Here is a 26,796-nt window from a genome sequence, read left to right on the forward strand (position 1 = left end):
GTCTGTGCCAGTCTCAATAGATCCCTCAGTGTGAACAGCAGTAACTCTGAGAGCCTCAGGATGGGAACTCTTCCAGAAATTAAACTCTTCCAGCAATGAAACACCTTTGGAAGGAATTTCTCCTGCTGGGGTGCAATAGAAAAGAGAGAGCTTACCCTTTCCTCCGTCTTCAAAGGCTTTGATGAGATCCGATGGGGACCTGGAAAAGATTATACACCACCTGGAGAGCCTGTTCTTCAGTGATCAGCGTCAAAGTACCGCAGGCCGTGCATGTGTCCCACTGTTCATTGGCTACCACGCACTCCAAACAGAGCGCATGGGGATACATGCTGTCAAAGAGCACTCACAAGAAGCGCATCTAGTGAATAAGCCCATGAATGACATAAGCAGGGGGCAAGTGGGAGGTGTTGTCACCAAAGGCCGCTGAATAAAGATTGGACACAAAAAAACTGGGGAAAGCTGTGGTGCAAAAATAAATCATGCCCTAGAGCAGGCAGCTCCGTTCCCGTACGTGCGGAAAAGAAGACAGATGAGTACCGCCCCATATAGTGACACCCATACAGTATGGGGAAAGGAGACCGGAAGTAGGAGTTATTGGAGTTTTTTTATTTTGAAGCAAATTATAAAGAAGTGGCTGGTGGGGCAGGCTGTTCACTGCAACAAGGATGGAGGTGGAGTCCTCCAAGCAGCATCAGCTGCTATAACTTCTTTGGGAGCCCTCACCGCTGAGCAGAGCGGCTGGTGGGGCAGGCTGTTCCCTGCAACGAGGATGGAGGTAGAGACCACCAATCAGAATCACCTGCTATAACTTCCTTGGGAGCCCTTCCACTGAACTGAGCGGCTGCCCGGGCCGACTGTTCCCTCCTGGTTCCATACTGGCTTCACCCTGCCTTGTTCTTACTGACTGCTATCACCTACCTTGTTTTACCTTTGGGTTTCACCAACACATTGCCACTGCTTGAAATGTCTTGTTTTATTGTTAAGTGCCCCGAGGTTCATACAGCAAGGTGAGGTTTGGTGAATTGATGTGGGCGTTGACAAGGCTGGAAAACTCTGCTACTGGGAGCCCATTGCTCCTCTGTTACTCTATTTAACAGCATCCTTGCTGTGGGAGGAGCTTGGAAGGGGTTTGGAACCACCCATCCGATCGAGTTGTGCAGAGTGGATGAATGAACCTTTTCAGAACTTTTTGGCCTGATCAGGGGGATCTGCGGTGAGTTGCGCCTACTCTGTTACACATCGGTGGACGTTTGATGAACTGGTAGACACTTGAAGATGTGTTAAGGCCAGGCACTTTGGCTGCTTGAGGTTCAAGGTGTAATTTAAATGTTTAATGTTTAAACCCTACCATAATACCAAACTGTTTGGAGAAATCACTCGTCACTATGTCCCATTTGGCTGACCTCATTTAGTTCTGCGCAACTTGGTCTTAGTAACCAAATTCCCTTGGTTTCTCAAAATTCATTTAAATCCACAAATGCTACAAATGCTGTTGTTGTCTCATCCACCACTATAGACTTATCTATCACTGCACCGGAGCTGCAAAAAGGTAGTTCCAATTTGACAGCGAACATGGGTAAAATAGCCACAGTAGTAAATTACATTGTTGGCTTACTTGCTGAATGAGACCCATCCTCTGCAATTCTGGATTTAACCAAGATGGTCCATGGCCTTATAGATGGAACAGACAGGTTAGTAACAGAGGTTAGTGACATTTTCTCTTTTCTAAAGTTTTTTAGTCAACAGGCTTTGGAAGCATTATCCATTAATAATGATACCCTCAGAAATCTGTCACATTCTAAGCCTGTTGATAGTGCCTGTTCTCTGTCCCTACGGAAATAACCGTGCAAGCCTCAGCACAAACAAAGCCTCCTATTGTTACCAATGTGGATGTTAATTCCTTCACTGCACCTTTGGCCGATGTATTGAATTCAGTTTACCTTAACAAAGCGAATAACAATGACAATAGCAATGGCGGTAATGGGTGTCTGCCTGTTGTTAACCTTCCACCAGCATATGTGGCTTTGGTAGGTGTTGTGGTTGATGAGCCCTGACTCACTAGTGTCTAATTTGAATCCACGGGCCTGTCTTATGAACAAGTCTATTCACTTGATCAACACACAAATGATGGGCCCATCCATCAACTCTCAAAGAGTCTTGATGGCTATGCGAGTTCCTTGGGTGGGTCCTACTTCGAAACAATTTATGGGAGACTGCGTTATAGTCACCTTTTCTGATTCTGTTTTGTTGGTCTCTCTCCTTAATTATAATTTGGCAAGTTTTAATGAGGGTAGGGAAAAGTAAGTTGGTACCATTATCCTTTTTTTACCCCTAATTTACATTTTGTGTTACCTAATAGTTCTATTCCTAACCCAGCTACTTCTTGAAGTGATTTTACTTGAAGAAACGTGGGGAAATGTAGAGATTTTCCTTGATGGTTTTATTACATTTTATACGAATGCCACAAGGGTTAACAAACGTGGTCGCGCTTTGGGTGGCCTAGCAATTTTAATTAAATCCTCACTGTTAGTTGAAACCGAAGATATTTTTTTTGGTTCACCTAGTATACTAATTGTAACATTATTAAGTAGCATAAGGATGCTTTATTCTAAATTTTTATAATAGTTGTAATACCAATAATGTGAAGTCCTCTTTAAATGTTTTGTCCGAAGACTTTGGGCCTCATTACACGGATGGCGGAGAACCATGGCGCTATTAGCGCCATGGTTCATGCCGGTAGAATACTGGCACCGCCTTGGCGGAAAGGGGAATTACCGCCCCATTCCAAGGTTGGCGGGGGCGGTAATTCCCCCTTCCACCATTGCCCTTCCCCATTCCCATTTTTGCCCCATAGGGCATAATGGGAATGGGGAAGGCGCTAATTGCGGTACCGCAAATTGCGGTACCGTAATTAGCTCCCTGGGTCCCTTTGCGGGTTGGTTTTTAACGCCTGCAAAAAGCAGGCGTTAAATTCCCCAACCCGCAAAGGGACCTCGTAGTAAGGCGGTAAGGATTTACCGGTACCAGTATTTTACCGGTACCGGTAAATCCTTACCGCCATCCGTGTAATGAGGCCCTTAGACTTTACATCTGGCAGCAACAGCCGCAAATCGTGTTGGACAATTTTGGGTGGTGACGCAAAAATGGGCCAAGGCCTGGGCGATTCGCTTTTCGATAAAACAGAGCATTGCTTATTTAATGTTCCCTCCCCAATTATGATTAACCCCAAGATGAATACAGAGGGAGCAACATTGTTCCTGTTACTACTCAAATATGGTCTCCGCTCAACCAATTGTAGAGTTGTTGCTGATTGCCCAGGAGCTGATAAATTTAAGGGCCATCAAGATTCATCAACAATTGGCTATTTTTGCATCTCACTGATAGACTCTATCAGCCCCTGCCCGGCCCCCAGTACATCAGTTAAAAGCCTGGGGGTGAAAATTCTTTCATCGTGGTCTAGAGAAGCACAGATCATGCAGTCTGTAATGCTGGCTTTGTTAAGCTTAAAGTACTTAAGAAAGTACTCCACTTCCTCCCTGTGGATTGTCGTGTTAAGGTGGTCACCTCGTCATTCATGGGATCGATTGATTACTGCAACAGGATCTATTTAGGCCAACCGGCCTTTCAGATTCACCTCCTGCAGGTATTCCAAACTTCTGCAGCGCGTTTGGCCTTGGCCGCACACAGACTTACTTCTTCTATTCCACTGCTACGACAGCTTCATTAGCTTCATGTTAAAACGCATATTGAGTTTAAGATTTTATGCATTAATCATCAAGCGATTCATAATACGGGTGCTGTCTACCTCCAAGCTAAACTTGAGTGCTACCTGCCCACTCAGTGCTTGAGTTCAGAGTCTCAACTGCTGTTGGAAATTCCTTGCTTTCAGAAAGCTTGGATGGGGGAGCCAGCCGTTCTCGATCCTAGCCAGATATATATCCAGTTCCGTTATAACACAGCTCTTTTAAGAAATGCTGACAGTTTTTTTAAGCCTACTAATGTTTCTCTCATAGCGCCTAGATGCCCTTGGGCCTTAGTTTGCGCTCTATAATTTCAATACATACATACATCGAGGATTTTATTATTTTAAATGACATTCTTAGTGATCATCATGGCATTTTATTGAATATTAATTGGCATTTAACTAATGCTAATTCTCTTGAATTCTCACATTTGATGAACATTTCGACCGCTGCTACCCAGAAGAAAATTAAATGGGATGCAGCGAAGGGTGATGAGCTTAAGATCTACACTATATCAAACTATCTCCCATTAATAGAAACTATTCTTTATTTAGGAGCACCGGCTACTGAAGTTGCCCAAAACTTTGCTGTATATATGAAGTTGGTGTTCTCTGCTTTTTTCAAACCTTGAAGGTTACTGTGAAGGCTGGCAAATGGTTTAATAATTCTTGTAGAAAAGCAAAACACTCCTAAAACCTTTGAAAAACCCTACTGCAGACAGCTCCATAGTAGCTAGGCCACGTTCAGATAAAAAAAAGAAAAGTAATTGCTCTTCAGAAAAGAAAAAAGCACCATGGCTGCCTCCAAAGTCGTGTCTGGGTTCTCAGAATGGGGACTTACCGGGTCATTCCAACCTTGAAGGACCCGGTAAGTCCTCTTTCTGAAAAACATTCCCCATTCCCATTCGAGCCCCCATAGGGCTCAATGGGAATGGGGAAGGAGCTAATAACGGGCCCGCAAATAGCGGGCCCATTATTAGCTCCCTGGTCCCTTAGCAGCTCCCGCTAAGGGCGGCTGGTAAAACCAGCCGGCCTTAGTGGGACCCGCTAAGGGACCTCGGAATGCGGCGGTAAGGGGTTAACGGCACCGGCATCCTTACCGGTGCCGTTAACCCCTTACCGCCTGCCTCGTAATGAGGCCCAATATGTCCACTGCAATGTCTCTAGTAATCCAGGCTCTCAGATATCCCTTGTTCCTAACGGACAAAATGGTGCTATTTGACTGTGCACAATTGATTTTGCAATTGAGGTGATAAGAAAGCAGTTGCTTAGTTAAGAGTCTAGGACCTGATGGTATTCCAGCTGACTTATTTCGGAGCCTTGGGTCATTGTAGGCTCATCTACTTACTGTTGGCTTTAATTACGTTAGCCATTGGTACTTTTCCAGATTCTTGGAAACTTAATATCATATGCCTATTATATAAAAAGAGACCAAGGAAGTCTCTCATCATCATATGGTCCGATATCCTTATTGCATTCATCATTTACAATCTATGGCAGAGCTATTTTAACAAGGTTGGGTTAACAGTATTGACATTCTGGCACCCACTGAACTAGGCTGAAGGGAAGGCCTAGGTACTTAAGATCAAGCCCTAAACTTGTACCTTGTGATCTCTAATGCCAATTACCTAAAGAAAGAGTTACCATATATAGCTTTATTGGATGTCAGACCGCCATTTGATAGGGTTAACAGATCCTAAATATGGTCTCTGTTGGTCTCTATGGGCTTCCCCGAAGATCTGGTTAGTGTGTTATCAATGGTCCATGGTAATAACAAGGCTTGTGTAACATTAAGACCAAAGGCTACTGCACACCATGGTTTGATGTCGCTGTAGGTGTCCGACAGGGTTGGGTCCTTGCAACCCTGTTTTCATTGTACATTAACAACCTTGATAATCATCTGGTAGACATTTCTGCTGATGTTCCCATTTTGGGTGGCGTGCCCTTACTTGTTTTGATGTATGCAGATGGCACAGTTTTGCTTGCAAGGACCCCAAGATAATTGCAACATCTGATAACTGCCTAGATCTGTCTATCAACAGGTCTAAATCAGCTATTATGGTGTGTCAATCTGTCCACAAACGACATAAACATCCTGTCTTTAGAGCTGGCTCTGACCCAATTAAGGTTTGTGAAAGTTATGTTTATTAGGCTTTATGTTCACTCACAGGTTGAGTGGGTTCTGTCACATTAATCACCAAAGAATTCAAATGTCCTAAGCTTGAGGAGGAGTGTTAAGTTTTGCAAAATCTTATAAATCCCAACTGCTAGACCTTGGGCCTCATTACGATTTTGGCGGTAGCCATGCCGCTATTGGCAGCCGCCAAAATCGGGTCCGGGTTCCCAGAATGGGGATTACCGGGCCATTCCGAGTTCGGAGGGCCCGGTAATTCCTCCCTCCAGGAACCCGGCCCCAGACCTTTCCCATTCCCATTTCAGCCCCCATAGGGCTGAATGGGAATGGGGAGGGAGCTAACAACGGGCTGATTACGACCGGCTTGTTGTTAGCTCCCTCTTACCCTCGCGGGACCCGCTCTGCACGTCTGGTAAAACCAGACGTGCAGAGCGGGTCCCGCAAGGGGACCTCGTAATGTGGCGGAATGGTGTTAAAGGGTCCGCATCCTTTTGCGGCACCCGTTAAACCATTCCGCCACTCTTGTGATGAGGCCCCTTATGTTAAAAGTCTATGGGCCTCATTACGCGGTAGGAGATAGCCATGGTGCTATTAGCACCATGGCTACCCCCTTACCGCAATCCGGGTCCGGGTTCCCGAAATAGGGATTTACCGGGTCATTCCAACCTTGGAGGACCCGGTAAGTCCCCATTTCAGGAACCATTCCCCATTCCTGTTCGAGCCCCTATAGGGCTAAATGGGAATGGGGATGGAGCTAATAACGGTACTGCAATTTGCGGTACCGTTATAAGCTGTGAAGTCCCTTAACGGCTCCCGTCCTTAACGCCTGGTAAAACCAGACGTTAAGGAAGGGACCCGCTAAGGGACCTCGGAATAGGGTGGTAAGGGATTACTGGCACCGGTGCCCTTACCGGTGCCGGTAATCCCTTAACACCTACCGCGTAATGAGGCCCTATATTTCTAAGGCAAAAGCGGTTGCAAAATATGGTGCACGATTGTGGGCTATGGCCTGTCTAGATTGTCTTTTAAGCAAAGAAAAAAGTTTTTTTAAAAAAAATATATACTAGGTTTACATATCTCAACCCCTACATGCGGTTCACAAAGAGCTGGGTATGCCATACATTGGAGACTAGATCTCGACCAAGCAAGTTAAACTTTGGTTGCAAATTTGGTTAAACCCCAAAGTAACCCTTTCCTGTACCCTCTTACATCACATCCTGGCATCTGAGGCAAACTATCTAATGATTCCTTGGGTCTCTTATGTCAAAAGCCACTTTGATGCAGTAAATGCGTGGAATATTTTGTCAACCCTCCAGCTATTGCTCCACCCTGTAGGAAATGAGTACTTCAGAACATCGATATCCAGTTGCAATTATTTCGGGAAGAAAAGAAGCTTTTAAAGGCATCGAACCGTTCACATATTATTTTGTCCTCAGAGAGGCTCTCTGACTATCTGGTATGGAGCAAATTTAAACGTGAACCTGCCCTTATTACGAGTACTAGATTACATGTATTACCATTAAGGTCTATCACTGGGAAGTGGTCTGACGCAGATAATCTTGAAAATGAGCTAAATTGTCTGTTATGTAATGCACTATTGAAAGATTTAATGCATTTTCTATTATTATGTCCAGCATACCCTCAGATTAGGAGGAGCATTTTAAAGTTGTTTTTTTGCGATACTCACTTTAGGCAATGTACACCGGCCATGACCTTTTATCTTGTCAGCTAATACCACTGCAGTAGCATGTTCTTTGCTTGTTTATTTACGTGTTGCAATTAAGTTAAGGAGCAGGTCAATTAATACGATTCTTGGCATGTGATTTTACAATTTATTTTAATCTCGCACTCTGTACTTTATCCTATTATTGTATGTGTTTAATATTGATGTATGTACTTTGATTATCTTTATGATCCGAATAAAGTGAATTGACTGATAAAGGAGATGTGAGGAGCAGCATGGTTTGGGAGGAGGCGAAAGTCGCATTCAGTGGCTTATTTAGTTAGGAAAAAAAGAGTAATGCATCATAGAGGCGAGACTGAAGAGGGAACTAAAGAAACTATGGTAGAAGGTAGTGGTGCGGGTAAGTCAAAAGGAGGAGCATTTAATAACCATGAATCAGACAAAACAGGAACTGAAGACCATGGCAGTATCAGACATCTTCCACAGACGGGCCTCATTACGAGTCCGGCGGTAACCGTGCCGGAAATTCTGGCAGGTTACCGCCGGACTCGTATTACCATTCCACCTCCGTGATTGCCAGAATCACTGGGGCATTATAACCCCGGTGACCCGGTAATTCCGGCGGCGGAATTCTGTTAATCCCCATTCCATGGAGTCCCATGGGAATGGGGTAGTGGAAACGCTGGCACCATGCTGTAATGGTGCCAGTGTTTCCATGTCCGCCTGCAGGCGGATGGTGTTAAACCCGCCAGGACAGACCTGGCGGGAGTGACACCTCCTGCCTGCAGGACTCTTAATCAGCCGGTCTGGAAAGCACAGTGTTGGCGGATTTACCACCACTGTTCTTTCCGGACCGGCTGACTCGTAATTAGGCCCTATGTTTCTTAAAACAAAAATGTTATGAGAGAAGGACATAGCAGACTCAATGAGGCAGCAACCATACAAAAGAATCTGATGATAAAGGGCAAAGTGGTGGGAGGACGGAAATGCAAAATGGGGCTTTTCGCAGGCGATATAGTGCTCAACCTGATTGACCCTCTCACATCTAACCTAGAGGTATTCAAGACAATAGAGAAGTACCAGACCTCTCTGTCTTCAAAATACACAAATAAAAATCCATTTGATTTCCCTGCGAGAGAGTGAAGGAGGGGAACATGGGCGACCTCATTGCCTTACTGTTAGTAATACACAGGACAGGATTTAATAGTTCACTTAACTAGAACCTTACAGGGTCTATACAAGACAAACTATCAGCCACTCATGAACAAAATACACAGGGATTTGAACTTGTGGTCCAAACGCACCCTTTCATGCAAGGGGTGGCTTAATGCCATACAGATGAATCTCCTCCATATGATTCTTTTTCTGTTCCAAATGAGTGCCTATTTGGTCCTATTGGAGATGAAAATAATGGATTTTTAAATTCTTTTGAATTTTATTATTGCATCTTTAGTTTAAAACAAAACTTTTAGCAAAGAAGTCAAATTGTCTTGTCTTATTCCAAGAGTTCTCTGACAGATACAGACTGACCTGTAGTCTAGGTGTAAGCATACAAATATTTAGGAAGGGTCTGAACTTTGAATTATAGACTCAGTGGGTCAAACCATTTTTTGAGGGCGCGATTATAGCAAGACATCCTCCAAACTCAGAAATGTGTTTAGAAAGTTTAGCGCAGCGATTGTTAGACCCACGCATTCCCCTCTCAGGACCATCGACCACCACTCGTCTGCAGAAAGATATGAAGTAGATTCCACCGATTTAGCAAAGTACTTAGATCTCATTTCTGTGAGGCCTGGACAGAGAGTGAACAAGTGTTGTAAGGTCTCCACTGAGTCTGTTGTTCTACAGAACCTGCATGTAGACCTTGTACTGCTCCCCTTAGATCTCACCACTAAAACTTCCATTGTGGGGAATAGATTAAACCTTAGTCTCATCAGTTTAGCTCTGTATGTGGCATCTGGGAATTTCAGAATGTAAGGCATAGGTCGACCAGAGGGCCTGGTTTCCTTCTCCAGTTGTCGAAAAAGTTTGTATTTATTTGCCAATTCACCAGTGATAATACAGTCTTTTTCCCACCGTTTTTTCTTAATTCTGTCTGGATTTAGTAGGAGATCTTCAACTGACACCCCAAGGTTACCCAGGATTTTGCACGATTGGTCCTATGCCACTCCTGCTGAATTATTTCTGTTTGTTATTTTTAATTTCTAATGGCTTCATAACTTGCCATGGTTTTAGGATTCTCGTATTTCCGGAAAAAGGACAGTCTCTTCCATTCAACAGCTGTCTTTAGCGCCAGCAGATCCAGTTCTCTTCTTATTATGTGGATAGGGATAGATCTAGAACTTCCAGAACTTACCTTCTACCAAGGGCCACAGAGTATCCTGTATGGAGAACATTGCCTCTGATCCGTAGGTTATGACGGGGACCACTTTGGCTCGATAGAATTCAATTACCGGTTGGAGCATGTAATTGCAGAATCTTTGTTTTAATATTACTGCCTGGTTAGACAAGTTCTTGTTTTTCTCTTTCAAAGCAAGTATATTTTCTTTTTCCAGGTCATTTCAAGAGATCTGAATTACCAGGTATTTAATGCTGGATACACAGTCCAGTTTCCTTGAGCCAATGGACCAGCTGAATGCCGGGGGCTTCTTGTTATATTTCCGAAATTGAATAATCTTTGTTTTTTCAATATTGATTACTAGGTTGTTCTGCCTTGTGTAGACTTCTAGTCTTCCGAGTTGTCTTTGCAGTCCAATTTGGCTTCTGTCCATCAAGACTAAATCATCCGCGTAAATGAGATGTGAGATTTCCATCCCTTCAATTTTTGGTAAGAAGCTTCTGCAGGAGTTCATAAATGCTGCTAGGTCTGAAATGTAAAGGTTGAAGGCGTATGGTGCCTGAGGGCATCCCTGTTTTACACCTCTGTTTGTCATTTTTTTGTCACTAGGAAGGCTGGCTGAGTTTAGACGAACCGCGATGAAAGTGTCCGTATGGAGTTCCTTATCTGGTCCAACAGATCCTCCGAGCAGTGGTAGCTCCTCAGTGTTTCCCACAGCATGTGTCTACAGATGCTGTCAAAAGCTTTCGAGAAGTCTACAAACGCTAGGTACAGATTTTGAGATAATTTTAGCATCTTGTTTTTTAGGAGTGTCAGTAGGAAGAGGGGGCTAGACATTCCAAGGCCTTTAGCAAAGCCGAATTGCAGACAGTCACAACGGCCGTGATCAGCTGCCCATTCTTTCAGTCTCTTTAAAAGAAGTGATGCATACAGGACGTCAGGTAGCGCTATCGGGCGATAGTTTCCTGGCTCCTCTCTATCTCCACTTTTGAAGATCTGGTTAATGATAGCAACCTTCCAGGACAGTGGAATCTTCTTGCTTCCAATGATCATCTTTAGAATGGGGTCTAACACCCCTGCCCATTCCTCCGGGTTGTCCTTTAGCATTTTGTTTGCTAGACCATCAGGAACCAGGGTTCTAGACGGCTTTGTTCTTAGAATTAGAGATATTAGTTCCATCTGGTTAAAGGTCAGAAGCCATGGTTGCTGAATTCCCTGCTGGTGGATATTTGGGTTCATGTCTGCAAATAGGTTTCTGAGAAAGTCAATCCATCTCACTTCTGCTACTTCAATTATCAGTGGAAGCTTTTGGTGTGGACCAGTCTAGTTAATGGTTGACCACATTTCCCTTGTGTTGTTCTTTTGCTCCAGCATTCTCAGCATTGTTTCTGCGTCTCTCCTGGTCAGTTAGATCAAATGATTTCTAGCCCATATTTTATAGGTTTTTGTTAGTTTTTTAATGGTCACTTCCACGTCCATCTGATCTGCTATTTTAAGTAGTTTCACTTCTTTTATCAGAGTAGACTTTTTCTTGGCAAGTTGTGAGTCGAAGCTGTGTCTATAAAGGGTTTGCATATTGTGTGCACCCCGGTTAGGTTTCCGGAGTACCACCTGGAGCGTTGTATAATTTAGTGTGAATATGAGTGACTTTGCGTCCCTCTATTTCACCTGAGCCTGCAGGGTTATGCTAATTTTAGCAACATCCATCTTCCGTAATATTAGCCTTGAGCCATTGTTTTCTAGTTCCAAAGGGCAATGCAGGAACTACCTCAGTTGTGATGCTTCTGAGTACCAATATCGACTTTTAGTAGATTGTGATCACTTTGGTCCGTGTAGCGGACCTCCAGTCCTCAAATTACTCCGATCAGGTTTCCAGAAGCAAAGATGTAGTCAATTACTGATGACTGCAGGCCACTTACACTATTGTTCCAAACTGTACCTCTTTGTAATTTTGCAGCCAAGATGTTGGATACCTCACCACTATCTTCTTTGGACGCCTCCTCAACTGACAAGTTTAGGTCCCCAACCAGAAAAATCGAGACATTCTCCCTGCTATAAGCCTCATCGATAGTCTTCTTCGTGGCTTTTAGCATATGTTCCCCCTCTTTTGTCTTTGGGTTCCAATATATATAATAATCAGAACCAGGTGTTTGATGGCTTGGTTAAGGGGAAGGGAGTCTGTTGTGGTGTTGTTTTAGCATAGTTAATTGAATAAAGGGTCCAGGGTTAGTTGAAATCGGGCTCAAAATTTGATCCCATCTTTATCATGATCAAAAGCCCAGCCGAGGGGCACCCCTCCTAATGAACAATCGCTGGGTTGAGGAATGAAACAACACCGTTCCTAGATAGCCATACTTCTTGCAAACAAATAAAATCTGCCTCATCCCAGCTAGTGGGGCATTTTTCCGTCAAGTGATAGAATCCTCTTGTGTTCCATGAAAATAACATAAGGAGATTTGTGACTGCTTCCCTACCCGCTAGTTGCTAGACTGGATATTCTGTAACCAAGGATTCAGGTGTCATCACCTGGTGGTCCAAGCCCTTCAAGTTTGCTGATATTGTTTGGCAAGTAACAGACCTTCTTCCCAGGACTATCCCATCCATCTTAATTGTCTAGGTCAAGTTTTCTCTTGTCTTTACTTGACCCAGAGAATCTCCTAATCTGGGTCCTTCTGGGAATCTTTCGATCCTGGGAGGAGTCTTCTTCCACATGCTCCTCCTCTTGCATTGTCACACTTTTCATGTAGGCCCATGAGCTTAGATTTTGTAGGGGAACTTGTTTAAGGGCTTCTTCATCCTGGGTGGACTTGTCACGAAACTCTTGTATGTCATAGCCTAAAATTAAAAGGCTATCCTGGATTTTAAGATTTCTGTGGCATAGGAAAATAATGAGAATTGCTTACCAAACCCTAATACTACCAAAAGAAGAATATAACATCTCTGAAGTTTGATAACTCTCAGTTCACTAAGCAATCAAAATTAAATGAATGTAAAAGAACCAAAACCACTATGGACTTCAGGATCCAAAATGTCTGTGTTACTGGGACGAGGAAGAGGGACCAAGAACTAGTAAGGATCAGAGGTGCTATTGAAATGACTGTGCAGTCTAGTTGTTGTAAATCAATGCACCAAAGAGGGACATTGATGAAGTCAGGAAGGTCACCAACGGCCGAAAAGTGTTTGCTGCAGAAGCAGAAGGAAGGGCGCCAGTGGAAGCCAACGCAGGAAGAGAAGGTGTGTGGTTTTGCAGAGTACGCGCAGCAGGAAGCAGGAGTCGTGGAGAGTAGCGGGGAGAGAAGCGCAGCCATGTTGGAGACATGCTTCCAACCCGACGTGAGTTGTTCAGGTGTGCAGGAGTACGCATAGACCATGCAGAGCCTGTGGAGCTCCGTAGAAGAGCTATGCAGACAGCCGAAGCTACGCGGGAGGGTTGTAGGTCAAAGGATCGACAACCAAAGGATCGAATGGTCAAAGGGTCGACACCAAAGGACCAAAAACAAAAGGATCGACATTTTTTTACATTTTTTTTTGGGGGGTGTCCCCCCCAACCCCTGTTTTTTTATGGTAAAAACCACTTTTTTTCCATAAATGAAAACCAAAAAAAAAATTGTAATTTAAAAAAAAATTCTATCCTTTTGTTTTCGGTCCTTTGGTGTCGATCCTTTGACCATTCGTCCCTTTGTAGTCGACCCTTTGACCGGACACCACGCGGGAGCTGTCAACAGTATGGTCAGACTGCAGAAGGTCTGTCGAAGCAGTAAAGAGGCAACAAGGTTGCAATTCTCCTTCTATGAGACATCAACTTGGGTAACGTTTAACCTATTTTGCCAACAGCCAAGAGGCAATAAAGAAGTAGTAAAGGGGCAGCAAGGGCGCAATTCTCCTTTTATGAGATGGCAATTTAGGGAAACCTGTAACCCATATTGCCAACAGTTAGGAGAGTATGATAAGGGGATAAAAGGGCAACTTGGACGCAATTTTCCTTTGATGAGATGCCAGTTTGGGGAAATCTGTAACCCACATTTTCAAGAGAATATAAAGAGAGTCAGCCATTGTTCAACTGTCCTCACATGGGATACTGGTGTGTAAAACCTTGGAACGCATATTGCCATTAACAGAAAAGACCAATTGTAGTTGCAGGAGTTTTTCTTCCCGGCAGGAGAGTAAACCAGGAAAGGGATACGTTTTAGTTAGTCCTGACAGGCAAGTATATAAGGAAAGAGACAGTTGTTTTTAATATTGAAGAAGTGTTCTTCTGGCAAAAAGATTTGTGGAAGGAAACTGTTAATTCTATCATCCTGACAAATTGTTGTATAAACAAAAGTCATTTGCTGTGCTGTCCTGACAAAGGTATTCCATTGGAAGAATATTGTGGTATCCTTATATCTGCTTTACAACCTGGGAAGAATACTTTGTGGAGCAAACAGTTGCTTTGATTTTGGAACAAGTGTTTTTGTGAAAGAGACATTTACTTTGCCAAGTGGAAGAACATATTGAATGGAAAAGACATTTTGTGTTGAACTGAATAGAATGTTGTTGAATAAAACTCTTTGCAAAGGACTTCCTGAATTGATCCAGGGGGAGGGAACCTCACCCTGGTCACAAGTAGTACACTGGGGAATCATAAGTTTGAACTTTTGCACTATTTTGTTGAACTGAAATCAGATATATTTAACTTGTACACTTTGGTTATATGTATTAGTGTGAGGATCAGATACATTTGTACACTAGGACATTAGTTTGGTAGGTAGGAACATTCGTCTTTAGGATAGGGACAGATAGGTATTTATCTCACCCCTCTTTATTTTAATAAAACTGGAAAACATTGAGAAAACTACAACGTTGTGTCTGTCTCGTGTTTCTGACCCCTCAGAGTACACCTTCAAAACCAGGGGATGGCCCCAGTGACAGTGGGTGAATGGCTGTGAGCCTGACGCAAAAGCTTCCGAAGAAGATTAGAAATTACAGCATTTTGGGTCAAATTTGGAGACTGTGGGAGAGGGGCAGGCCAACAAAAAAATCTTACTACAGGCCTTCTCTCCTGAAACACATGTCGGCCCCTGCCTTGTCAAGATGATATTCCAGAGCCAAAGAGGTTCCAGAGATGGTTTGAGGGCGTGAATAAAGAGTAGGACAGCTCTAAAAGGGAGGACATTTCAAAATATGTCAGCAGTAGAAGGGGACTTAAATATGGGGGAGCTATCTGTGTTTATGTATCTCCAATTAAGAGAGACCCTCACTGCTTCAAAATTGGGCGGAAGAACTACAGAGAGAGCTAATGTCCTTTGGGAAAGTGTCGGGACACCTGGACAAACTCAAAAGGCCTTATAACTCAGTTTTACTGGTCTCTGATCCTAGCTAAGCCCAGAGATGGGGCGGGACATGCCAGAGATGTGAAAGGGCTCTTGGGTTGAAACTCTCAGACTCTGTGGCCTACATGATGCACAAACGCTACAAGACTTTGATATCATGCCATCATAAAATACCTGGGATCAAGCTATTACACAGATGGCAATATGATCCCTTTTACGATGCTTCCATCCACAAGCCCTAAATACTGGAGAAAGTGCAGCGAGAGAGCCCAGGTATATAGTAATGCGTTGCTAGGGTGGATTAGTGGGCTGGAGGGAATTCTGAGATACAGGAGACCTATACTAGTCCTCTTTGAACTACATATGAGAGATGAGAAATGGAGGGGTTCGCTTCATATGACACATTTCTTTATACTGGCAGCTAGGGCTTGCATGGTAACATACTGGAAAAGGCAGAATGTGCTCAGAGAGAGAGAGAGAATGAGTCATCATGTTATGAAATGGAGAAATAAAGAGCTATGTTACATGACACACAAGGTAACATCGAGACTGAATGTACACCTTTTTGCAAAAATATAGAGAACGAAAATAATGTATATTGCACTGCTGATGATGTATTGTACGGTGGGGAGAATCGAGCCATGAGCACCTCTGGGCCATGATGGGAGAGACTCTCCTGCAGTGGGCGATCACTGTAACAAATGATGATTATATGGGATGAAGCGATTTGGTTGAGGACTCCTGCACTGGGTTGGGGTAGGGTAGAGTGGGGAAGCAAGCTGCAACGTAACAGTGAAATATTTATACAAATAATGTAGAGTTCTTTAAAAACCAATAAATACATATTTGGGAAAATAGATTTACCTAGATTCTTCACCTAGTCCAACAGGAGGGTGGCCTACCAATGAGGGACGGTGATCTGACAGATATTGTTGCCTGCGTTGGCATTCTAAAGATAATCTCGCCTTTGCAAGAGTTAAAAACAGATATTATTTATGGTCCAAACCTGGATCCTCTGGAAGAGTTACGCTGATTGCTGTTACCGGTAATCATCCGTGTATAATTGAAAATATTTTAAGAGTTTGATTAGGTCTGCTAGGTGTGGAGAACTCTTCAGATCCCTCACCGAAACCCTGCCTAATGCCTCCTCTCAGGTGGCCAGGGGAAGGCAGAGGCTTCCTGATCCTGACCCTGGGGGTGGTGTTTTGCGGGAGGATCACCTGGGAGCAGACAGGGTGGTGAGGTAATTCTGTGGGATGAGACACACGGTACCAAAGGAGATCATAGCTTATTGTCAGTGTAGTATCTCTGAACTTTATTTGAGACCCAAGGGTGTGAACTCTAAGATCATACATTCAGAACACATTATATCAAAAGCAAGACCCTTATTTGTGTCCTAAACTAAATACCCTCCTCAATCCCCAAGGTGCAAGATAAAGGATCTTGGAAAGATTGTCTTCTTTACACCATCTTCCTCTGTGAAAGTTAAACCTCACAGCCCCTCTGTTATAAATGTTAAGGTAATAGCATCTACCTTTAAAAATAATTTAGAAGGTGAAAGCCCAAACTTTTGTAGAACATCTACTAGTCCCAGAATCCTAGAGGGACTGAGATGAAGAGGACTAAAGAGGCATGCAGGTGTAGAAGTCAGGTGATTAGGCCTGGTAGCCATTTCAGGAGTCAGGCAATTGAAGCTAATGGCTCACACCTGAAGCCTATTGAACAAGCTGGGAGGCATAAAAGGCCCCAGCCAGAAAGCATGAGTAGAAGGAGCTGGACTGCGGGCTGGTAGCCTGGCTGTAGTAGCAGTAGTATAGGAGAGGCACAAGGCTGGCAAATCACAAAGAAGTGGCAGAATAGAAGGGATACTGGAGCGTGGAGATAGCAGGCTCTGAGAGAGTACTTTTCTGTCAAACGCTCAATTGCTGAGGATGCTTATTTTTCCCCATGTGAGCCATGTTGCAGTGATTGCTGAGTCATAGAAGTGCAGGAGACTAAGACCAGAAGCAGATGGTAAGCCGAGGGTTGTGGGTGAAAAGGAAACTCCCACATCAGGTGGCTGGACCGAAGACACACGTGGTGGATAAGGGTGTGGGTCCCCAGCACGCCAGCAGTAGTAGAAGAAGCAGAGGAAGTCGGGCAAGCAGTGCGACCCGCAGGACCAGTGGTCACAGAAGCCAGTGAGTGAAGCACAGCGTTCAGGTGCACTGCTCAAGCCTTGATGGTAACTGTAACAAGCTCCTAATTGACTTGCATTAGAGTTAATGTGAAGAAAAGCTGTTTGTTGTAGAAGTCCTCCCATCAATGGAATTGTAGCACTCGCGCATAACGCTGAAAATACTTGTTTGCCGTCAGAAGCTAAAACACTTGAACCCCCATTGTTGGTGTAATTAAGACAGCTACTTTAACGATGGAGGTTGCGTGTCTCTAATTATGCCGAGAGAACGCTTCCAGAATATTACTGAATACCGAACTTTGATTATATACGAGTTACTAGTAGCAAAGTGAAAACTATAACATAAGGAGATTGCTTGTGCTTAATTATAATTCCCAAAGGAAGTCTGAACTTCATTCTTTATCAGTATACAGGAACACAATGTTTATACAACTTTAAAACTCAGAAACTGTTTGTAAGAAAAGTTGCTTATGCCCTATTGTGTTTTCATCTCGAATACTAATCTCTGTACTGTATGCAGAATTGACATTTATTCTATTCAAAGAAGTAAAGAGTCTAAAAGCTTTGAAGAGAAGAACAAGCATTACCCATGTCAGCAGATCTCCCCTTTTCAGAGTGAAACCTGTGTTGCTAAGCTGTAAAGAACCATATAACTGTATTGTAAAGCAAGCTGTTAACAGACAAGTGGCATAAGAAGCAATTATGCCATTATTGCCTGAAGCTGAAAGAGTGCTACTTAAGCTTCTGGGTAATTCCTTGGGTTGATACCTGATGGAAAGTTGGGAACAAAGCTGGGGAAGGGGAGACACATGTTTGTGAAGAATATACAGAAGTAGAAAATAACCTGTGGTGCAACAGACTGCTGAGGCTAGAAGGGCTAGTTTCTTGTGAAGCAGATTGTTCTTGTGGTAGTTAGACAGACTGAAGAGGCAAATAGTCTGCCCATTATAAGAAAGCCATCAAAAACAAGAGTAACTTGCCTACCTGAAGAGGTTGAATGTCTGGTTAAAATCTACCTAATAATTTCTAAGTACTGAAGCAGTAGTAGTTACACTTGAACTCTGGTGGTGTATAGAATTGTCAGCAGATGTCACACGGAAGTGGTTGAAGCAGTAACGTACTGTGGGACTAAAGGGAAGGTTCTCATAGTACAAAGAGTAGACGTGGCTGTTGGAAATAGAAGCAGGAGCACCGAGAAACCGGTCTGACAAATATACCAAATGTAACAGAAGAAGTTGTAAAGAAGTTTACTCTTTGAACTGTGGTAATTTCTTTTTAAGAACTTTATTTTTGGTTTGCATGTCACAGTACACTCTGCTTGTCTCGCATCTACATAATACAGATCCGCATTACAAACTGACAACCCAACTCCCCTTGCAGACTTTTACATGAGGTGCATGTCCTCGTATATACCCATAGAAAGAAGTTACATATAGCTAGCTGTGTGGCATGGCATATCATCCACGCTATCATTGTCCGAGTTTTCAGTGTCTGTGGAGGTTTTATCTAAGTATGCCCTGAACGGGGCCCAAATGTCTTTTGGTTTACACGGAGCAGATATCATATTAACATAGTTTTCCTGACATTCATTCACGTAAGTGAGGGTCGCAAGGAACTGTTCTGTTGTTGGAGCCTGGCCGCTCTTCCATTTCTGAAGGATGCATTTCTTCGCTACTGCGCAGGCGACGTTGAACAGTCTCCTTGTTTTTTCCGGGGCCTTGCCAATGTCTCCAAACAGGTATTTAGGTGGATTGAGGTGTGCAGGGATTTGTGTTATTTCTTCAAGGATGTTGGCCACTGCGAGCCGGAAACCCGCTATCTGGGGGCAGGCCCAGTCCATATGAAACGAATCTGCACCAGGGGCGTGGCATTTCGGGCAATTGTCGGGAGTGGTCTTGTAGAACTTTGCCATTTTGGCTGGCGTGTAATGTAGTTTGTTCAGTACCTTGAATTGTATTAGTCTCAGGAGTGCATTAAGTGAGATTTTCTTAGATAGGAGGCAATATCTTGCCCACTTCCCCTACTCGATTGTAATATCCATGTCTTTTTCCCACGATGCCTTGATGGTGTTCGATGATTTTGTGTGAGCCTGCACAATATTGTATAATTTGGACACCCCAGTGCCTGCCTGAGAATACAATGACTGGTAGCATACATGCTGGGGGGGTTCGTCTGGGAATGATGGCCACCTTTCTTTGAACATGGCTTTCATATGGTGGAACTGTAGGGTGGCTAGTTGGCTGCTGCCCACTGAGTTTGCGAAGTCTTCAGGAGTTACACATTTACCATTAGGGAACATGGTTTTCATTGTGAATTCATATTCGGGTAGCCAGTTTTTCTGGATGGCAATGTCGTACCTCGGCTTAATGCCCGGGAAGTTCCAGAGCGGGACTTAGGAATCTTAAGGGCAGTCTATGTGCAGACGTTTGCTTATTGCAGCCCATGCCACAACTGTGCAGGAGGCAGGGTCAAACTTGCAATCATCTTTATGTGACTTTGTAAATATGATGGATCTCAAATAGGTTGGGCGGACCGAATGACGCTCGATGGGTATATGTGGTGTGTTATCCGAGGGGTCCTACCAGAACTTTGCATAGTGTGCCTGTGCCACATAATAGTACAATTCGAAATCAGGGGCGGCGAAGCCTCCCATATCATAGGGTTCGACCAATTTGGTCCATTTCATTCTATTCGCGCCACTGTTACACACGAAGGTGGTGGCCATGGAACGCAGGTTGTCGAAGAAGAGTTTGCCTGGCCATATATGTACATTACAGAAGATGTATAGGAGCTTAGGGAGTACCGTCATCTTGAGGACCGCTATCCGGCCAGCAAGAGATATGGGGAGAATGGACCAAATTTGAAGCTTAGGGTGTATGGTTTGTAGCGTGGATTCATAGTTATCTATATAAAGAGAGTTCTTGTCGTGAGAAACCAGGATTCCCAGGTATCGAATGTGATCGGGAGCCCATGACAGGCCATGAGTGTTTGTGGGGCAAGTAGTGGCACGTGTCAGCGGAAAGATCTCAGATTTGGATGTATTGATCTTGTAGCCTGAGTATGTAGTGAATTCGGTGATCACCGCTAAAATGGGGGATAGGTTCTTTTCTGGTTCCCAAACATATAGTAGTGCATCGTCTGCATACAATGAGATGGCTTGGTATACCCCGGCCATTTTTATACCTCTAAGGTCTTGTTCAGTTCTGACTGCAGCCGCCACTGGTTCGATGGTGAGGGCAAAAAGGATGGGTGAGAAGGGGCATCCCTGCCTCGTTCCCCTGCATAGAGTAAATTGATTGGATAGGGTACGATTGGTTAGAACACTGGCCTTGGGAGAGGAGTAGAGAAGTTTGACACAACCTATCAGATAAGGGCCGAATCCAAATTTGTGAAGAACCTCAAACATGTAAAGGCACGATACCGAATCGAACGCTTTTTCGGCGTCAAGTGAAATGGCTGCTGCTTGTGCCTCTGGTTTGATCTGTGCTAGAACACTGAACAGTCTGCGCAGGTTCAGGGCCGTGGATCTCATAGGGATAAATCTGCATTGGTCGGGATGGATTAAGGTGGTCATTTTGGGGAGCAGTCTAGTGGCCAGTACCTTTGCTTAAATCTTGGCATCCATGTTAATCAGGGACAAGGGACGGTAGGATGAGCGTTCATATGCCGGGCGTCTAGGTTTCAAGAGCACCGTAATGACTGCGTCTGACATGGACTCTGGGAGTGAACCAGCGTTCATAGCCTCTTCCCAAACAAGGGACAATATTGGGGCGAGTATCGTAGAGCATGCCTTATACAGGTCAGCGTTTAGGCCGTCCGGCCCTGGAGTTTTACCCGCTGCTAGTTCTTTGATTGCTTCAGCAATTTCCTCGGCCGTCATGGGTTGTTCAAGGGACCAGTTATCTTCTAAAGTTAGCCTAGGGAGGGAAATCTTACTTAAGTACAACTTTACGTCGTCCCCTGTGGATCTATCGTGGTTGGCGTAAAGATTAATGTAATAGTCAGTGAACTCAGAGTTTATTTCATCCTCCCCATGCACAGCCATCGCCCCATCTGTTAGAATACTTGCAATAGGGATGTGGGTGTGGTCATTACAAAGTATACGGGCCAGATGGCAGCCCGCCCTGTTGCCCTCCCCGTATTTGTGTGCCCTGGATGGGATGGCTATGTATTGTTGTTCTTTGGTAACCAGTTTGTTAAAGGTTTGGAGGCGTAGACTAATGTCCGCCAAAATACGTTTGTCATGGATCCTACTATAGGCAGATTCGAGCGATTGCAGGATTGATTTTGTGTTGCCCAAGTTGGTTCTAACGGTTCTGAGGAGACCAGATGTCTTGGACATAAGGTTGCCTCGTACCCACACCTTAAATGTTTTCCAGATGGAAGCCCAGCTGACCACAGAGCCCTTATTCAGTTGGAAGAACTCGTACGTCTCAGTGTATAGAGCCTCCACCACATTTTGGTCCTTCAATATATTGGGGGGCATCCTCCATGGCTGTGCAGAGCGACGGATGTCAGGGAGCAGTATATTTAGAATGACGGGGGAATGGTCCGAGAGTGTGTGCGGAAGAATATTGCAGCATTCGATGGAGTTGATTAGGGAGGAGGAGATGAGCCAGTAATCTATTCTGGATTCAGAATCATGGACCGAGGAATGGAAGGTGTATTTTCTATCTGTGGGGTGGGTCCCTCTACACGCATCGGACAAAGCAAGTTCCTCTTGGGCTTGGTGTATAATGTTGGCTGTTTTAGTAAGGGCTCTAGGTTTATTTGAGGACCTATCTAACGTAGTGTCGAGGATAGTGTTAAGGTCTCCTCCCCACAATACCCAGGCTTCCTTTGTAGGGCCAATCTCTGCAAGGAGGTGTGTGTAGAATTCTGACTCATCCAGGTTTGGACCATATGTATTGACCAATATAAATTTTCTGCCAGCCACGGTGCCCCAGACCACAACATATCTGCCCTGTGGATCAATTATACTTTTCTCGGTGGAGAACCCTAGTGAGGGGTGTATTAGCGTGATGACGCCTCTGTTTTGGGAGGAGTATTCCGTGTAATACCTATTTTTTCCCCACTGTCGCAGGATACATTCGTTGGTGGATTTTAATACATAAGTCTCTTGGAGCATAGCGACTATTTTGCTGGCTTTCGCCCTGTTGTTTAACCCCCGATATTCCAGGTGAGCAGTTTTAGTTTAAGCCCCCCGAGTGTATTAGTTTTCTGCGCCATTTCCGTGTGTCATATAAGAGCATAGGAAAATGGATTTTCTCGTAGCGAAGGACAGCAAGTGAAACCGTGAGTACGATTTTACCAATGGTTAAGCCAACTGAACATTGTGCCTGGTGCCCAACAGGGGCTGCCTGCAGCATTAACGTAGTGTTCGAACAGTGAAACAGTTCCCTGTTGCCCGTACCCACCCCCTCCCACGCCATCATGCCCAACTTGATGATGAACCCTTTTAACTAACTTGTGGATGTTCCCAAAGAAGGGGACGAGTGCAGCAACTCCACTTCGAGGTCGGGCGCATCTCATCCCGCATTGTTAAAGGATGGAGGGCAGGGGAGTGCTCCCTGCTGCATCCTGTTTCCAGCATTCATAGTGGCCAGCATAGACCAGTCCTGACTGCGGCTGGGATTGATGAGTAGGAAAACAGGTTATACAGGTTGTTGCAAGTCGTTCTGGTCAAGTTCCTGTCTCCCAGGCGGGAGGGGTATCAAGGCTTCCATGTAGGCCAAAGCTGTGGCAGGAGATTTGAAAAGGTGTACTCTTCCAGCATGTTGTATACGAAGTTTCGCTGGAAAGAGAAGGGCGTAGGGGACCTGGCTCAAATGTAGCTGGCGCTTGACAGTTTCGTAGGATCGTCTTTGAGTCTGGAACCCTGCAGAGAAGTCCGGGTATACATGGATGTTGTTGTTACCAAACCTAAGGGGTCCTTTCTCTCTTGCCAGTCTGAGGATGTCAGTTTGGCAATCACCGTGCGGGGAGGAGCCCCTGGTCTGGGTGGCGGAGCGAGGGATCGATGTGCCCACTCGACGAGGAACTGGGGTGAGAGTGCCTCCTCCCCGAGGAGAGATTTCAAAAGGTCTTTGATTCGGGACTCCTTTGGGCCTTTGCAGAAGGTCTCCGAGAGGCCGACTATGCGGATGTTGTTCCGTCTGGATTGGGATTCCAAATCGTCACATTTACACATTTATCGCAGAGTTTATTCATTTCCCCTCTAAGGAGTGCGATGTCCTGGGGGTTTTGCCGAGTAGAGTCCTCATTCGTGCCAATTCTGCTTTCAGCCTCTGTGATTCTGGCACTTTCCTTGTCTAGGCGAGTTTTTAGGGAGCCTATCGTGGAGACAATGGCGTCAAGTTTGACATTAATGGCCAGGAATCCATTTTTAACTGTTGTCAGCAGGTGATCGAATTTCGTATCTTCTGCATTTAGGGGTGAGGCTGGAGATTGAGGGTCCGGGCGTTCAGGAGATGATTGTGAGCTAGTAAAGGAGTCCATCAGTCCCGTCTTACTGGATTTGCCCGTGTTTTTTCCAGGCATTGTGGAGGTGGAGAAACGGCCTGGGCCTGGTGGGATGAGAGGGCCGCGTGTTAAAGTATGGTGGAGGACGGCTCAGGAGAGCGCAAGGCCTGCAGGGATCCCGGTGCGCCCGAAACGGCGATTGTTCCAAGATGGTGTGCTCCGTGGCCTAAGTGGGGCAATGACCACCAGAGCTGACAAGTGTGAATTTTCACAGTGTAATTTGATGGTAGAATCTCCGAGCCAGATGAAGGGGAGCACAGAGTGACCTGGGTGGACACGGCCGTGATCGTCAGGGGGCAGCCCCAGGATATATTTGATTCGGGTCAGAGAGCCCCACACATGCCCCGCTCCCAGCCCAGTCCCACGCAGCTCTCACCTCGGGAACGAGGAACAGGGTCGGGAACGTCCAATCCAGGCCGCCGGGCCGCCACCCGGGACGCGCCCCGGGGCTGCCGCGAAGATCCGCCGAAGGGCCTGGAAGCTGGTAGCCGGGCTCCGGGGAGGCACAGGGTGCAGTAATGAAGGTCCGGGAGGCCCCACCGCGAGCACCCTCCACCGTGGGAGGGACGTTGCAGGGCACCCTATGCCAGGCAGGGCACAATATGCCCAGAGAATGTGTGGCGCGAAGTATCGTGGCCGCAGTCTGCCGGTCCTGCTCTGCCCACTGTGAGGCCCGACATAAGAGGGAGCCGTGGCGTCCTCGCAGATTCTTGTGGAGCTGCGAAGCGGCACGGGCCCGTGTCTTCAAGGTCCACCAGGGTTCCCAGGCTTGGGAAGTCCGATTTCAGTCGGGATTTCGCCTGCAAGGTCACGATGTTCTCCAGGAACAGTGCGGGTAGCTTACGAGGTTCGATGTAATCTGGAAACAGGGGATAATTCAATCAGGATTCATGCCGGAGAGGAGCTCCTCACTCAAGCGGCCATCTTGTTGCACAGCAGCGCCCCCCCCGAACTGTGGTAATTTATTCCGAAGCAGAGACAATTAATAATCTTAACCAGGATTACCAATGATGCTTTTTTAATTCTGGAAGTTGGATGGGGATCTTTTCACCTAGGAACACAGATTTGCTACCAGTGGTTATTTGATTGGTGAACATTTGTTTTGACTTTGAACTTTCAAGAATTTGGTTGTAACCTTTCTTTTCTTTTGTTGAACAATTTGACGTGCCTTTAAAGTATGATGGGGAAGGGATCTTACCCAGGAGAAGAGAAAGCCATTGTGATGCTGTGTTAATATTGTTTCTTGTATTCAGTTGTTATATAATTTCCTTTGTATATTGGTTGTTTAGTAGGAGGGCCAGTTTACCCATGCTAGATAATGTCCCACTAGCCTTTATAGTAGGTAGGGAATTCCTCTGTAGAGTAGGGCAAGCAAAATATTTTCTCACTATATTTTCTTTAATAAAATGCCATATTTTGAGAAATCTACAAGCAGTTGTCCGCCTCGCATTACTGACCCTCACATAGGGTTTTAATGTAAACATTAAAAAGCCCTGGGGGACACCACAATTTAAGGAGAACATGTATCACGGGGTGAAATCTCCCATTAACCCTGAGGGTGCGATCATAACCGTAGTTGGTGATCCACTTCAACCCACTACTAGTTATTCCCATCTGAAATTTTAATCTTTATATTAATGTCTGCTGGTTAATTGCATCGTAGGCAGCCAATAAATGGAGAAGTAATAGGGTTGTAGGTGTATTATTGGCAAGTCATTTCAAATGTCCTCTTTCTTGAAAAGATGACATGTTTCTGTACTTGTTTTTGAGCAAAAACAGTTTGATATTCGTGAAGTAGGAGGTTGTCTCCACTGTGGCGGACCAATTGGATCTTAGTGATCTTTTACAAGATTTGAGCATTAAAAGGAATGATAGGTACACGTCTGTAATGTTCAGCTATCTCTTGGTCTGCACTCAACTTTTTTAGCAGGGGTGGCAGCATTTAGTGATGTCAGGACACAACCTGATGTTAGTGTTGCTTTACAAAGCAGTGGTCAGCAGGTACATAAGATAAACATTGTTTTACTTAATGGGGCGGGCTGGGCATGGGTCAGATTGTTCAGCTGAGACATTTAATTTCGTTATGTTATTAAACAGCCCTTTAGTTGTAATTGGGTTGAATTCCATAAACATTTGTGGATGCCTGGGTTTATGGTGGTTGTTTCATCTAATTGTTTCTGGTAAGAAATCCTGGTTTGAATTTTGGCTGTTTTATCCCGCATGCCTACAGTTGGTCAGTTCTTCTGAGGGTTTGTGTTGATAACAAGTTTTTTGGGCGTGGGTTAGTTCATTATGAACTTTGAAAACTTCTTTAGTTTTAAACTGTGCCGAAGAGAAGTTTGTGATACTATATTTTCGTCCTTCTTATGGTAGCCTTTGCTCTGAATTTTGCATGTCATTCTATCATTAGGTGACTGTGATTTCTTCCACCCGTGTTCTAGTTTGGGGCTTGACCTTTTAAGGCAGCCAAGTTCCAAACACAATTAAAATTGTAGTTCTAAGCCTTTTGTGAGGTAAAAGATTATATGAAACATAAAACCGTGTAAATGGGCCCTCCAGCCCACTAAACTAACCACAAAGCTCTGCACCTACTTATGCACATGATCTGATTATTTCTCCTAGTATCAATCATGTATTGTTCTTACCTGACTGGTTGTACAGTTCTACATAGCCTACTAGCTGGAGTGTGCTAAATCAGCTGTATGTACTAGTACAAAACAAACTCAAGATGGCTTCTGTGATGCAGCTCATTCTGTAAGCACTGAGACCGACTACCTGTAAATGTAAAGTGAGGAGGTTCGTTTGTGTTTGACGATGGCTTTTTGCACGAGCTCTCTTTATTTTGGTTGGATGTTCATTTTAAAAAATGCTCATTGATTTTAAATACA

At 44.7% G+C, this 26,796-nt stretch overlaps 1 protein-coding gene across 2 annotated transcripts in view; it reads right to left on the bottom strand.

The window, feature by feature from the left end:
• The window catches only part of ALPK3 (alpha kinase 3), a 1,238,914-nt gene that overhangs the window by 578,019 nt on the left and 634,099 nt on the right, over window positions 1-26,796 (bottom strand). The window lies entirely within an intron of this gene.

The sequence above is a fragment of the Ambystoma mexicanum genome, chromosome 11 (genome assembly GCF_040938575.1).
Source record: "Ambystoma mexicanum isolate Mex_15411 chromosome 11, UKY_AmexF1_1, whole genome shotgun sequence".
NCBI classification, from domain to species: Eukaryota; Metazoa; Chordata; class Amphibia; order Caudata; family Ambystomatidae; genus Ambystoma; species Ambystoma mexicanum.